The sequence below is a fragment of the Bos mutus genome, chromosome 23, assembly GCF_027580195.1.
Source record: "Bos mutus isolate GX-2022 chromosome 23, NWIPB_WYAK_1.1, whole genome shotgun sequence".
Lineage (NCBI taxonomy): Eukaryota > Metazoa > Chordata > Mammalia > Artiodactyla > Bovidae > Bos > Bos mutus.
In genome coordinates, this window is record NC_091639.1 from 23,249,099 (window position 1) to 23,262,481 (window position 13,383).

Genomic DNA, 13,383 nt, shown 5'->3' on the forward strand with positions numbered 1-13,383 from the left:
TTTCTAGGTGGTCCAGCGGCTAAGACTCTGTACTCCCAAGACAGTGGGCCAGATTTCAATCCTTGGTTGGGGAACTAAATCTCACATGTTGCAACTAAAAGTCCCATATGCCAACTGAAGACCCCATATGCTGCAGGTAAGAACCCACGAGCTGCAACCAAGACCTGGCCCAACCTAAATAAAGAAATAACTGCTTTTTCAAACTGCTGCATTGGGAAATAAGAGAAACATCAATGAAGTCAAGTACATTTTAAAAAAAAGAAATAACTTTTTGTAAAAATGTGGATTTAAAGATAAGAATTTTCATTTATTAATATTTATAAAATTTATTTTACTGAATTATAGTTGATTTACAATATTGTGTTAATTCATACTGTACAGCATAGTGATTCAATTTTGTATATATATACATTTTCTTTTTCATATTCTTTCCATTATTATTTATGAACAAAAAATAAGAATTTTTAATGTGTCAATCAGGACATTTTGAAGCAAATTTACTTTTTTTTTCCCTGCAAGTAAGTTGTGGTGAAAATAATTACTATTGCAGTTTGCTGCCATAGTCTTCATTATTGTGAAGTTTTACCTCAAAGCAAATGTCAACACAGTGAAAAGTCACATCATATCTTAATAATACTGTGAAAGTAGGTTGCACCCCATGGATCTCATAAAAAGGTCTAAGTTATGTCAAGGATTCCAAAGATCACACTCTGAGAACTGCTGTTTTGAATAAACCAGTAAGTCTCCCAACTGATCCCTGCCTTTGCCTCCTCTTCATTTTGGAAAATCCTTCTCCCTGAACTGGACTTCCTGACCTTCCCAAACTCAGCTGAGGGTCCTGTCCCTTGGCTGCTTGGGAAGAGCACTCACCCCCTAGAAAGCGATGCCAGAGAGTGTCCTCAGTCTGGAAGGGTGGTGGGGAGACAGGTGTTTCCCCTTAGGGATTGGGACAGTTTGTGCCTGAAGGCACCACATGCTCTTATAACTAATTTTGGTTTTGTTTCACACCAACTTACTATGAACTTCCATGGTGGCTCAGACGGTAAAGTGTCTGCCTACAATGCGGGAGACCCGGGTTCAATCCTTGGGTCGGGAAGATCTCCTGGAGAAGGAAATGGCAACCCACTCCAGTATTCTTACCTGGAAAATCCATGAACGGAGGAGTCTGGTAGGCTACAGTCCATGAGGTCACAAAGAGTCGGACACGACTGAGCAACTTCACAACTTACTATGTATTCATATCCCAAACAGATATCTGACATACTGTCTAAGAGAAATAATATTGACTGTTTCACCTCACATGGCTAATGCATCTGACTTGAGGCCCACAAAGCATGAAGGGCAGTCCCGTCCAACAGAACATTCTGTAATGAAGGAATCGTGTCCAGTCAGGGAGCCACTAGCTGAGTGTGGCTACTTAGCACCTCAAAAGTGGCTGTTGTGCTGAGCACTTTAATTTTATTTACTGAGTGAATTTTTAAAATATTTTTATTTATTTTATCGAGGTATAATTGATTTACAGTGTTGTGTTAATTTCTGCTGTACAGCAAAGGGACTCAGTTATACACATATATTTTTTCTTTTTATATTCTTTTCCACTATGATTTATCCCAGGATATTGAATACAGTTCCCTGTGCTATACAGTAGGATCTTGTTATTATCCATTCTATTTTTTTAATATTTGTTTTTTATTTACTTGGCTCTGTCTGGTCTTAGTTGCACCATGAATGATCTCTGTTGTGTCATGCGGGATCTTTTCATTGTGGGGCATGTGCTCAGTTGCTCCACAGCATGTGGGATCTTAGTTCCCTGACCAGGGATGGAACTCTCATCCCCTGCATTGCAAAGTGGATTCTTAACCTCTGGACCAACACAGAAGTCCCCTGCTTATCCATTCTATACATAATAGCTTGTATCTATTAACTCCAAACCCCCAGGCCATTCTTTCCCCAACTCCCCTCCCTCTTGGCAACTACAAGTCTGTTCTCTATATCTGTGAGTCTGCTTCTGTTTTATTTAATTTAAATAGCCATGTATAACTTGTAGCTAGCATATTGGGCAGTGCATATCTAGAGTATTCTTAATTTTCAGTCTCTTCCTCCCAAAAGATACTGTGTGACTCACAGGTTGATGTATATTAAAATACAATCTTCACATGGAAATCATGGATTTGTCTATTCGGTCTTGTGTATTTTAACAACGAGAATGTTCAGACATTAAGCAAACCCTGGTTTATCACCTTAAGGTCATAAGAGTTCAAAACTGCCCATTGCTGGAGATAATCCTTGTCCTTATTACACTGAGCACTTGTTGCTTTCCTTAACCTACTTAAACATAAGTAGACACAGAAGTCTTCACTTAGCCCAAGAGGAAGTATTTATTGAACACAACAGATATTGAATATCTTGTAGGCCCTGTACACACTTGTAAAATTAAAGCAGAAGAGGTAACCTTAGAATCCACCACCTTAAAATTATTTTTTAATAATTTTATTTATGTATTTATTTTTGGTTGTGCTGTCTCTTCACTGCTGCATGGGCTTTCCTCTAGTTGCTGGGAATGGGGGCTACACTCTAGTTGCAGTGTATAGTTTTCTCATCGTGGTGGCTTCTCTTGTTGCAAAGCACGGGGCCTAGGACATGCGAGCTTAAATGGTTGCGGCTTGTGGGCTCAGAAGTTGCAGCATGCAGGCTTTAGAGCACAGACTCAGTAGCTGTGGCACCCAGGCTTAGATTCTCCACAGCATGTGGAATCTTCCCCAGCCAGGGATCGAACCTGTCTCCTGCATTGGCAGGTGGAATCTTTACCACTGAGCCACCAGGAAAGCTCCACCTTAAAATTCTTAACTTCTTCTATACTTTCCCCTCAAATTCAATCAATTCTTTTTCCCTTCACCCTTGGACCCCTCTCTTGTAGACAAAAATATACATGAATTTTTTACACTTGGGGAATACAGAGTTGTATGACCCAAAGATGAAAAATCATAGAAAACCATAAATCACCTCTGTGTCAACCAGACACTCACAAAGATACTAAGATGAGTACATGCTCCTATTCAAACTCAAAGACAGGACTTTGAGTTTGACGGGACTTCCTGGGCGGTCCAGTGGTTAAGAATCCACCTGCTAATGCAAGATATGCTGGTTTGATTCCTAATCATAGAACTAAGATCCCACCTGCCATGGAGCAATGAAGCCCATGTGCCACCACTATTGAAACCCATGTTCTCTGCAGCCTGGGCGCCTCAGTCTGTGTGCTGCAAGGGAGATCCTACATGATGCAAGGAAGATCGCCTGTGCTGCAACTAAGAACCAGCACAGCCAAATAAATTTTATTTTAGAAAAAGTATGGAGAAAAAATAGAAAAAAGTTATTAATTTTTTAGAAAAAATTTAAAAAGAAGTGGAGGGGACTGGAGGAGGTGGAACTGAAAATCCCCTCTTACTCAGGAGAGTGAGCTGACTTGGGAAATGTCATCTGGAGAGTGGAGGGTGGGGGCCACAGAGGTCTGTGCTCATCAATTTAGAGAGAGAAACTTTGGATACTTCCAACAGCATAGGATGCATAAGAAACAAAAAAACAAGCACAATGGAACAAAATATTTCCAACATGAGGATTACAGTTTTTTCTTACTTTGTCATTTATCACTTTCAACACTTTATTACTTGTTTTATGGTGAATATACATTAAATCATATATCATACATTACACATGTACATCATAATCGGAATTATAAAGGTTTGTCTAAATTTTTAAGAAGGAAGGCAGGTAGGTAGAAAAGTGAAGAGCTGGGGACACAGAGCTGGACCTGCTGGGCTCCATTCCTGGGCTCTGGGGAGTAAACTCACACAGCCTTTTCTTCTCAGGACTGAGTTCTCTGTGGAGGCCAAGCAGGTTCTTTCTCTTCTTTTTAGGGTGTTGTCATCATTATTAGAATGTCATCACCTCTTTGATGCTTTTAATATTGTCTTTGTATATTACATGGCATTTTCAGCTATTTGCAGTGGGCAGAATCCAGCCCATTTTTCCAGTGATGGAATTTCTATGGCAGAACAACTCAGTCAAAATATGATGGGTCCTGGAGCAGAGAATGTGTGTCCTAACATGTAATCTGAAGATGATCAGTCAAGGGTTTTACAAGTACAAGGAGTTTTCAGGCCGTTTTTCAAAAGTATCATTTCCATGATGGTACACAGTGGCTCTCCATCCAGTCTGCTAGTTCATCTAGTGTTTCCCCAACTTATTTGCAAACTTATATTTAGACAAACCCCTGCACACCAGTGTTTACAGCAGACCCCCCCTTCAGTGTGGGCCGCACATGATGACTTCCTTCTAAAGGTTACAGCATGGAAAGTGGGAAACTGAAAATAAAAAGTTCACAAAGAGAAACCTGGGAATTGTACCTTAGCCAGGTGATGAGGTGAACTTATAGTGATATTTGAGTGGACAAGTACACACCCTTGATGTGTGGAGAATGTCACTCACCTCTGTGGTCTTCTTCCCAAAAACCCAACTCAAAAAGAGAGATATTCTACAGTATCCCTGAGGAGTTCTCAAAAGGATCAAGGTCATCAAACACAAGAGAAGTGAGAGGGACTGTCACAGCCAGAGGAGCCTAGGAGACATAATTGGGACTTAATACAATGTGTGACATTTTAGGGATGTGGTGAGGGTTGGCTGAGTTGATAAATGAAGTGCTCGGAACAGTGTCTGGCACATACCTGATGTTCAAGCTTTGTCTGCTCTGATGCCTAGAGGGAAACAAGCCGGGAGAGAGAGAGAGGGTTGCCATTCCCATCTCCAGGGAATCTTCCCAACCCAGAGATCAAACCTGTGTCTCCTGCCTTAGTAGGCGGATTATTTACTGCTGAGTTACCAGGAAAGCAACCTCAGAATTACTTGTATTTAATTCTGAAATCCATTCAGGAATTTTCTCAGCACAAATTTGGTGTTTGTTAGTGTTGAGCTGTTTGCATCTCAGCACCTGAAGGATGAGTGTACTGAGCGGGGTGTCCTCCTACATGAATGCTGTGCCTTGTGACTGCTCAGGAACGTGCGCTCAGAATCTGAGACAGCTGGTACAGAGGAGACCTGCAGGCTCATAATCCAACCCTCCATTCCCAGGAAACAAGCAGAGAACTGTGGCAGTTGAATAACTTGCCCAGTTAACATAGTTCAAGCAAAATCCAAGTCTGCAAGTTCCCATCCAATGCTCTTTTTTTTCCACTCATTTCACATTTAATATCATAAAGTTTGCAGGTACAGGGGAAAAATTATTCCATATATTCATAATTCAACTCTGAACAGGAATTGTGAACTGACTTATTCAACTGAAAAGAAAATTATCATTTTAAATATGCAAAGGCAAGGTTGATTTTAACTGTTAATAAAGGAAAAATATTCTATTACTTTCAAATGTAAACCAAAGGTACAGCTAATTCAATGGTAAAATTAAATAATTTTGCCTAATAGTTAATAATAATAATAATGCCTAAGTTAAATTTACATAAAACTGGCATAATACAATATATATCTATAGCCTGATTAACTAAAAATAAGGGGACAAATTCTTGGATTTTCTGGTTCCAATGAATGAATATTCATTATGTGCCAATTACCACAAATAAAAATATACAATATGGTTTGTAACTCTGTATTCTTCTGAGGGCAGAAATTGTATTAAACAGACCACCTTTATAGGTCTCCTGACCATCCCTCCCATCTCTTTCCTGGACAGTCTTTGCTCACAGTAGGCTTTTAATATATATATATATATATTTACCTAGTTAAAATCAAGTGTAAATGAACTACAGTGGGATAGTGAGCATTTTTACATTCTTAGTTCATTTACCCAATAAATGTTTGGGGGGTCTTCTACTATGTATTCCATGTCTGCAAGTGTAATTCAGCTGTGGATAAAGAGCCAGACAGAAGCTGTTCAAACTCCTGGAAGTTAAGAGCTCGTCAAACAAAACAAAGTAAAACAGAACAACCACCTACTGTGTCAATACGTCTAAAAAGATGTCTCCAAGGGAATTAAATAGAACAAAAAATCAGTTACTCAAAATGTACGCCTCAGACAGAAAGACTTGGGAACTGTGCTCACAGGTCCAGCTGATCATTTATCAGACTACTGGAAAACATGGGCAGATGTAAAATTTACCTGTTAACTAAACTCTTTTGTATTATTTAACCACAGAGATACTCGAACTGGGGGTACCCTACATCATTAACACATGGAAGAGAAATGTTAAATTTTTACTGTGTCATATGCAGTTTAAGAGGACTGATCTCCTAAGAACCAGTTACCAGAATTCAGAATTCTCGAATCCAGGCCGAAGAGTGTCGCAAGACATCTACCACTTGACCCCACTTTGAACCTTAATTCCATCACATTAAAGAGAAAAAGCTGTAAAATTTGATGATCCCACAGAAGTCACTAAGAAAAGATCCAATCTTACCTTGTGTTTGATGATGCAGTTCAGGCACAGAAGATGTTCCTATATTACATAATTACAATTGCCAAGATAATTCAGTTACCAAGAGAAAAAAATTACTATGTTACTAAAAGGGAAAGTGTGAAGTTTTCAGTGTTGAACTTACAGTACAATGCTTTTAGCTAGGCTACAAACTATGTTTGTTTACAGCTGAAGTAAAAATTCTGTCTTCTGCATGGGGCTGAGGTGTATCAGGGAGAACTATTTCATTGTAAATAAATCTAGGGGCCAAATAAAAGGAAGTTGCAAAAGCAGGTGTACAGCAGTTGAGCTGTTTCAGTTTCAGAGAAATAAAGTAAATAATTGTGCTGGAATTTGTTCAGTTCTGGGCATTCTGCCAAACAGGAAAGGGTGTGTAATTACTGAAGCTAACACATCCATGTAAAAATGAAGTAATATCAATAGAACACAGTTGGGGTCTAAATTTCCTTTTTTATCTTCAAAAAATTAAGGATCTCTATAATGACTCTCATTTCACTCTTTGATATTTAAATATCACTTAAGTTAATATGAACACATGAAGGCAGAATTGTAATTTTCACAAAGTCAGAAAATATTGTCTTTAAAGGTGCTATTATTCTCTTTGAAAGCCTCACAAATGAAGAACAGTTCAATTTTCACTCATCAAAGATAACAAAAGTATACCCAATACCTCACTTAGGACTTCACCAGAGTAAGAGAAGTACACGTAATATTAGCACGTTTTACCAAATCTAGTCTTTGCTGACCATTTCATGCTATCTGGATTGATTGAACTCAATCTTAAACCTGGATTCCAAACTTCTTAAATCATAAACCCAAAATAAGAGGGTGTGGTTTGTGGGAGAACAATGGAAGTTAGAGCACCTAGGGAGTCAGGCCAAGTTCAAATAGAGATCTCAATTATTCAAGAAACTTTATGACAGAAGATGAAAGAGTGTAATAAATATTACATGTGTGATTTTACAGAATGTAAATCAACTTGCACCTTAAACAGAGCTATGAAAAATATTTAACACTATTCAGGATTGGCCATATGATTTTTTAAAGAGTATTTCTACAATCTAGTAAGAGATTCTACCAATTATAAAAGTTCAATATACTCCCCCATTGATAATAAGAGTCTGCTCCTGGCTCCTGGCTCACTGCTTCCCTGAGCCTGTGACGTTAGCATGCTGACACTTCTAAGTTGCAGGGATAGCAGTGAATTTCTGAATGAGTCAATGTCTTACCAGATTCCAATTCCTTTCCATCCAAAGGCATGCTGTCCATTTCAAGGATGAATCAATCGGTTTAGTCTATGATTTTCACAGGAAGTGGCAAGGCTCTCTGAGGGCACTGCATTTGGCCATATTTCTTTACCTGACCACATATAAGGTAGGCACTAGATCATTCTTGGGTAAGCCTGAAAACTTATCAGGATACAAAATAGTTTGTTTCCAACATCTACATTCACTTTGGGAATCTTGTGTTCTCAGCAGGAGTTGAACTGAACAGTAGAAACTGCCGAATGATGATCCTGATTGTATAAACCCAACAGCCAACTGGTGGCTTAAATTCAACTGATACTTTCTGTAATTTTAGACTGGAGTCCAAGGATAATATTACTTTGCTAATCCCATGGGCTGACTTTTTCCTTCTCTTGAAGGATGATCCTTAACTGGAAGACATTTCTTTTGCGATTACTTGGTTTACATGATGATGGTGGATATTTTGTGACATCACCAAGATAAATCGCATTCTTTCATTCCCTACACTGCATTTGCAGCTAAGTTGGACAGATGGAAGATGAAATACAAATTTCTTTCATATTTTTAAAAGACTTAATTTGACCATCCATGTGAAATAAAATTTAAGTTTGTTCCATGCAGGGATCAGATTTAATTTCTAGATCAATATGGATATAGTGCAACTCAAATTGTCTTAAAGATAAGAATGTACAGCTGAGTAGTTTTCTAGGTACTGTCTTGAGATTCTCTTGCTTAGTAATGTTTCTATGAATGTGGCAACAGATTCCATTATTCTTACAGGATAGCCAGTTGGTGACAAAGTGATCTGATAGCATTATTTATTTACTTCCTCTTTCAACACTCATTCATGCAGTTCTAGTATATTCAAGCCCTTTGGGCTTCCCTGGTGGCTCAGATGGTAAAGAGTCTGCCTGCAATGCAGGAGACCTGGGTTCGATCTCCTGCGTTGGGAAGATCCCCTGGAGAAGGGAAAGGCTACCCACTCCAGTATTCTGGCCTGGAGAATTCCATGGACTGTACAGTTCATGGGGTTGCAAAGAGTTGGACATGACTAAGTAACTTTCATTTTCATCCTCAGGTAGCTTTTAATTATATCATCCAAAGGAGCATGTGATGAGTCAGAGCAGTGGAATAAAGTGCTAAGAAAGATCAGCAGACAGTTGACTTCAGGCTGGGGTGAACTTCATGGTTGGCTTCATGAAAGAGGTAGCACTTGAACAGAAGTGAGTTCCTTCTTTCTATCTGCTCCTTCACGGAAGCTAGAATAGTGGTGGCTGTAGTCTCAAGACCGGACCAGTGGAGGCAGCTTCCTGGCGGGTCTGTGGTTCCCCCTCCTCCACCAATGAGGCCAGTTCAGGAGCTGGCCTTCCTCTTTCCAGGTTAGGCAGCAGCCGCCGTCGCTCCGGGATCAGGAACGTCGGCGCGGTGGGGTCGCCGCTGCGGCACTCGAAAAAATTTAAAAAGTGCCGAGGCCGAGCGGCGGCCCGCCCCCTACCCCGAAGCGGCTCTCCCACCACCCCTGGCGGCGGCGGTGGCCAACTTGCCCAGCTACCCCTTGCCCATGGTGCCGCCTCCGCGGCCGGCGTCGACGCAGACTCAGCCCCGGAGCCCCCTCTACTGCCCAGAGGCCGCCGCCGCCCACCCAGCCCAATGCTCTTTCAATACATCTTGGACCTGCGTAGGCATTTAGAGAAATTTACAGCAAACAAAAATTAAAATACAATAATCTGTTTTCCTCCTGAGACACTGTATCAGTTGCCTATTGCTGCATAATAAATTATTAAAAAATCAGCTGCTCAAAACAACAAACATGTATCATCTCCCAGAAGGTCTCTGGTTCTGGGCCTCTCGAAAGGGAACAGTCAGCCAGGGTTGCATCATCTGATGGCTTGGCTGGTCCTGCAGGCTGTTGGAATAGGGCCTCAGTTTCTAGCCACATGGACCTTTCCACAGGGCTGCTTATAACATGTTCCTTGGGTCTGTGCTTAGTCATTCAGTCATGTCCAACTCTTTGTGGCCCCATGGCTACATAGACTGTAGCCCACCACCCTCCTCTGCCCATGGAATTTTCTAGGCAAGGATACTGGAGTGGGTTGCCATTTCCTACTCCAGAGGATCTTTCTGACCCAGGGATCGAACTCATGTCTCTTGCATCTCCTGCATTGGCAGGCAGATTCTGTACCACTAGCCCCACTTATAACATGCTTATAACATACCAGTTGGCTTTCCCCAGAACAAGTGATCTGAGTGAGAGAGAGCAACAAAGATGGGAGCTGAAGTGAGTTTTATGTCCTAGACTCAAAGTCACACACCATTACATCAGCCTTACTCTCTCAGGTAGAAGTGAGTCATTAAGTGTAGCCCACACTCAGAAGAAAAAAAATTAAGCTTCATCTTTAGAAGGGAGAGACATCAAAGTTTTCATGTGTGTGCTAAAACCAAAATTAAAATTAAATTTTTTTCAGGATTTTTAAAGTCAAATACTAGAGTAGATCGTATATATATTTTAACCATACTAAATAGCGCTATTTTGATTTCCAAAGTGCTGCTACCAAGCACATTATTATAAATCCACTATATTACAATTAAACAAAATGAAACAACAAAAAAAGCGCTAGTACCAACTTAAGCTTTTACCAGAAATGTGTAAGTGTTCATGTGGCTGATGTGTTTGTTCTAAAAACGAAGCAAACTCAGCTTAAGGGAAGGAAGTAAGAGTTAGTCACTTCCTTGTTTGCACAATCAACCAGGCATTTTCTTTTCAGACAACTAGTTACTTCTTTTGTTTTGCTTTTATTCCATATATCTTGGCATTATATTTTTAGTATATACAAATAGTGCTTCCTTTTAGTATCAGTTTAGTTCAGTTCAGTCGCTCAGTCGTGTCCGACTCTTTGCGACCCCTTGAATCGCAGCACACCAGGCCTCCCTGTCCATCACCAACTCCCAGAGTTCACTCAGACTCACGTCCATCGAGTCGGTGATGCCATCCAGCCATCTCATCCTCTGTTGTCCCCTTTTCCTCCTGCCCCCAATCCCTCCCAGCATCAGAGTCTTTTCCAATGAGTCAACTCTTCACATGAGGTGCCCAAAGTACTGGAGTTTCAGCTTTAGCATCATTCCTTCCAAAGAACACCCAGGGCTGATCTCCTTTAGAATGGACTGGTTGGCTCTCCTTGCAGTCCAAGGGACTCTTAGTATACCTACGTAGTATTATTTTTTTATATGTTTGAAATATCCAAAAATAAGAATAAAGGAAGGAGGAGAGGAGGGAAGGAAGAAAGGAGGAGGGAAGCAGAAAAGACAAAAGAAAATAAAAAATGAAAGAAGAGATAAATTGGAAATGCGTATAAATAACATTTTCAAGTTGCAAGGAAATAAAACAAATTTAGGCAATACCTATAGAATAATAGAGATTTATGAGAGCTTTGTTAGTTATCTATTGTTGTATATCAAACTACTTCTAAAACTTAGTAGCTTGAAACAATAAATATCTATAGTTACAGAAAGACAAATATCATACAATATCACTTATATGTGGAATCTTAAAAAAATGAGACAAATGAGTTTATTTACAAAACAGAAATAGACTCACAGACATAGAAAACAAACTTTGGGTTACCAAAGGAGAAAGATGAGAGGAGATATAAATTAAGAGTTTGGGATGAACATAAACACACTATTACATATAAAACAGGTTAAAAACTACTATATATAAAATAAGCAAAAAACAAGGATCTAGTTTATAGCACAAGGAACTATATTCAATATCTTATAATAACCCATAATAGAAAAGAATCTGAAAGAGAATATATATATATATGTATTTACTGAATCACTTTGCTGTGCACTTGAAAGTAACACAACATTATAAATTAACTATACTTTAATTTTTTGAAAAAATCATCTATTACCTCAAAGAGATAATACAAAACAAGCAAAATGGTGCAAACGCTGGTAGGAGGAGTTGGAAAAAAAGAAGGATTTTACAAAATGGAATAAGTATATTGGTATTGGTATACAGATGGAAATTATTTTGTTAGTCCCAGTCCTCCAAGAAACAAGTGCTGGGACTTCCCTGGTGATCCAGTGGTTAAGAATCCACCTTGCAATGAAGGAGACGAGGTTGGATCCCTGGTCAGGAAACTAAGATCCCACATGCAGTGGAGCAACTCAGCCTGCACACCGCAACTGGAGAGTCTGCACACTGCAGCAAAAGATCCTGAGTGCTGCAACTTAGACCCAAAGAAGTCAAATAGATAAATATTTTTAAAAAGGAGAAGAAACAATTGCCAAAATGGGATTAAGATCAGCAGAATTTTATTAAACACTTGTCAGAGAATATGGAGAGGGCATCAGTAAAGATGAGAGCTCGCAGACCAAGATGCAACTCTGACCCCAAGTGACGGACAGAAGGAGAGGTTTACTGGACTCTCCAAGACCATCAGACAATGTGACCAGAGTTAAACAAGGCCAGAGGGAGTCCTCAAGTCACAGCTGATCATCTGAGGAGCCCCATGTCTCCCAGGAACAAGCCTCCCCTGGTGTCCCTGCTGAGATCAGTTACTGTCTGAGAACAACCCACGGGGAGCAGGTGAAGTGAAGTGAAGTGAGGTGAAAGTGTTAGCCGCTCAGTCCTGTCTGACTCTTTGTGATCCCATGGACTGTAGCCCACCAGGCTCCTCCGTCCGTGGAGTTCTCCAGGCAAGAACACTGGAGTGGGCTGCCATTCCCTTCTCCAGGGGATCTTCCCAACCCAGGGATCAAACCCACATCTCCTGCATGGCAAGTGGATTCTTTACCATCTGAGCCACCAAGGAAGCTGAGCCTCTGCACAGATGCTGCTGTGGATTTCAGAGCACAGAAGCCCCAGCCCTTGTACCTTACCTAAGAGTGTGACCCACATCTTCACACCTAATGAGTCTGGGCCTCTGGAAATCAAATCAACACTTCTGTAACTGGACTTAATTACATCCCTCCCAACCAAATTCTCAAGCTGAATACTTAAGACCAATGAGACTGAATTTGAAGATGGGGCCCTTAAGGAGGTAATCTGAGGCTAAATTAGATGGTAAAGATTACCCCAAAATGATAGATCTGGGGCATTATGATAGATCTGGTTCCGTTCAGTTCAGTTGCTCAGTCATGTCCGACTTTGTGACCCCATGGATTGCAGCACACCAGGCTTCCCTGTCCATCACCAACTTCTGAATAGGTCTGGTATCTTTATCAAAAAAAAAAAAAAAAGGCACCAGGGATAGCTTTCTCTCTCTCTCTTCCCACCACCCCCCACTTTTTTTTTTTTTTTTTTTTTGGTATGCTCAGCGAAATTTGTGGGAACTTAGTTCCCTAGCCAGGGATCAAACCTCTGCCCCCTGCAGTGAAAGCATGGAGTCCGAACCACAGACCATCAGGGAATTTCCTCTCTTTTTTCAATTCCCCTCTGCTCACAGAGGAAAGGTTGGTAGTCACAAGAATTTAGTGTTGAAAATCTTTAAACTGTTGACACTGAGAATGCTTTTGTGAGGAAGGAAAGTAGAAAAATGTTGAAAGGCCTCTTTTTGATCTCTTCCTCCGAAGGACAAAAAACATCTTCCCCATCTCTGACGCACCTCTCCTCCTGGGGCATCCCCCAGTGGATAGAAATTACTGGGACA